Source organism: Morone saxatilis, unplaced genomic scaffold (assembly GCF_004916995.1).
Source record: "Morone saxatilis isolate NCDOM2014 unplaced genomic scaffold, NCSU_SB_2.0 Contig2, whole genome shotgun sequence".
NCBI classification, from domain to species: Eukaryota; Metazoa; Chordata; class Actinopteri; family Moronidae; genus Morone; species Morone saxatilis.
In genome coordinates, this window is record NW_023339762.1 from 6368900 (window position 1) to 6371674 (window position 2775).

The 2775-nt window shown below is 40.5% G+C and overlaps 1 protein-coding gene across 2 annotated transcripts in view; it reads right to left on the reverse strand.

The window, feature by feature from the left end:
• Positions 1–1600, reverse strand: part of LOC118330510 (suppressor of tumorigenicity 7 protein homolog) — a 45283-nt gene extending 43683 nt beyond the window's left edge. Inside the window, exon 1 of one of the 2 annotated variants that reach the window (XM_035665065.1) lies at positions 1450–1600. The gene's annotated coding sequence lies outside the window, so the exon portion shown is untranslated. The remainder of the gene's footprint in view (positions 1–1449) is intronic. The other variant, XM_035665072.1, reaches the window with a different exon arrangement.
• Between the last annotated feature and the right edge of the window lie 1175 nt (positions 1601–2775).

The window sequence follows — 2775 nt, forward strand, 5'->3', positions numbered from 1 at the left end:
GCTTTATTGACGTGGCAGCATGGAAGTAACGCTGCACATCTAATAATGTGTATTTGTCCATCAATTGTGTCCATTTTGATGAGCAGTAAAGGGGTATGAGTTTAAAAGAAGTTTTGTCTATTGCCAGAAAATGGCGGATGATAATAATCTTGGACGGAATACTGTCCCAACCTGGGGGTCGGGTCACTATAAGAGGTTGCCAAAAGAATAGCACTGAATGTAAAAAAAAGGCCTAAAATGATCAGTAAAACGCATTTCTGATCAAATAATCTGCTCAAAATTCAACCAAACTGCCCATTTTACACAAACCTCCTACAGTTATTGCATTTACTGTCCAGCTTTAATGATACAGCTTATCGGTTGTTCTGTACTGTTATTGTTATGCATTGATTATAATATGTCACTTTATGAAAGAAGAACGAGTCCCTTGTGGAAAAAGGTTGGGAACCAGTGGTGTAGAATAAAGGAATATCATCATAACTCAAGAACTCTGCGATGTTTATGGGGATTTAGAGCAATTTCTAGCAACTTTTGAAGAAATAAAAAATAAAAACCACCTTCCATGCTTTCCCAGACTTACATAGGAGGTCTGGGGTTTGTCAAGACTGCCAATTCATAAGGCAACAGTAGCATACACACTGCACATTACCACCTTTCTGTGCTAGGGTGAGAGTCAGCAGCACAAGGACCAGTTTAAACCTGACACACACATTTCCACCGCCCATGCTTAAGGTTATGACTGTTCAGTTCAACACACACACACACACACACACTACCATTAAGACTCCTCAAGCAGCCTATAGTGTGCCTAAAGGCTCTCCTGTCCTCTCGAGTCTCTGTGAAAGAGCACATTCTGCTGCTCAGCACAGTCACAGGAGACCTATCACTGGATAACAGGCAGACAACATAATGTCAAATGAGCCACTGAGCCGAAGTGAACACTTGAGGTCCACAAGGCTAACAAGCGCTGGTAAACTTGGGCTCGAAGTCGGGGCTTCCATTTATTTTAAAGTCACCGACGTGAAGTGTGCTTAAAGTGCATCCCGAGCAGAGGGGACTTCCCTTCTGTTAGAGGAGAGAGGCTGCTGGTAAACTCTGCACTATCAGATAAGATATATATTGCATTGACTCATGATGGAGACCATTAAAAACAATACAACTCTGTGCTGCCTCGAGTTGGCTCACGGTGCTTGGCAAGAACAACTAATCACACGGCTGCTCGGACCGTCCTACTGATGCTCTACCGCGCATTCAGAGTTATTTGTGGGCAACTCTCCGAGCATGGTGATTTCCATTTAAACTTGGCTAACTGTTAGCAACGCGTCCTGCTAGCCGTGTGCTAACTGGCTAACGTTTTGCAAAACGGGTGAACTTTTTTTTAAAAAGTGGAGGCAGTGTGAATGGCAGCGGTCAGGGAGTCGTCAAAGCGACGTGTGTGCATGAGCTTACCTCAGTTTGTGTACGCGCAGAAGCCAGTTAAATCCTTCTTCGTAGCTATCATTTCTCCCAGCAGCAGCAGCACTTTAACATGTGTGCAGCGGACTGTGTACGTGTCTGCACACTGGGCTGCTAACGTTAGCTCAGAGTTACCAGTTAGCCACCGGCTCGCTAACCTGGACAGTTAACTGTTGTTCGCTCCCGCCGCCACTAGATGTCGCTGTCACGGGTTTACCTGTGTCTCAGGGCGAGTTTAACCAAAACACACTCAAAATGGATTGTATATTAATTTATAGTGAATTAAAATAAATAACCAGGCACAGATTTGATTTACCCTGACTTTTTTTATTATTCTTTATAGGCTTTATGTTTCTCAAACTTCATGTCATGTCACCCAGGTAGCCAAAGTACTTCCCATTGATATCTGGATGTGTCCCCCAGGGAAACACTGATGGGAGATCTTTATGTAAACCTCAATGATAAATCCAAAAATGTTTAATATTGCAGATAAAGAGGGTTAATTTCTCTCAGCCACACCTAAACAGACTCATTACGCTGATTTCACTATGATCTCTGTCTGGTTGTGTCTCTGGTAATGTGTGTCAAAGGGCAAATTGTACATCATATTTCATCAGTTGATTTATGACACAAAAACTAATGTCATCACTTATTTTAAAAAGCAATGACATTATCATGTCCACAGATTTATTTATCTTAAATAAAACTCTTAATCTGCAGTTCATTGTCATACTTTTAAAGATCAGTACTAACTTGTAGTATCCTCATCATCTTTTGACTCCATAGAATAAACCAGAACATAAAAGCACAAAGAGGAAGAATTTTCCCGTCTAGGTATTTTAAAATATTGTACTAACTAATTCTGGGCAACCGTGATAATTAGATGGATAGACATTTTTACTGGTAAATTACAAACAACTAATTTGAGTTTTTCGTAATTCAGTTGGTGATTGTTGAATTATCAGTCAAAGTTTAAAATGTAATCGTCCCAAAAGTGTGAATCAAGACCTATTCATTTCACTGTTGATGGCCTCCATTGATAGTAGCACAATGAGAGTGTACAACATATACGGATTGTACAATACACACATTAGAATTCTGTCCTGTCATATATAAGAACAGATCAATCCGTTAGATTGATGTTTTTTAAATGTTTTTTAGAACAAAGTGCAGTGAGATAAAGCTTGCCGTGTGCTTGTACTGTAAAGCAGGTGTGAGGAGGTTTAGGACCCCAGAGAACCCTCACTTAAAGCCTTGAGTTTGACTGTTTTTTTCTTTCTGTATCACAATAAAGAGTATCAGAAATTATGAGTGAGTCAG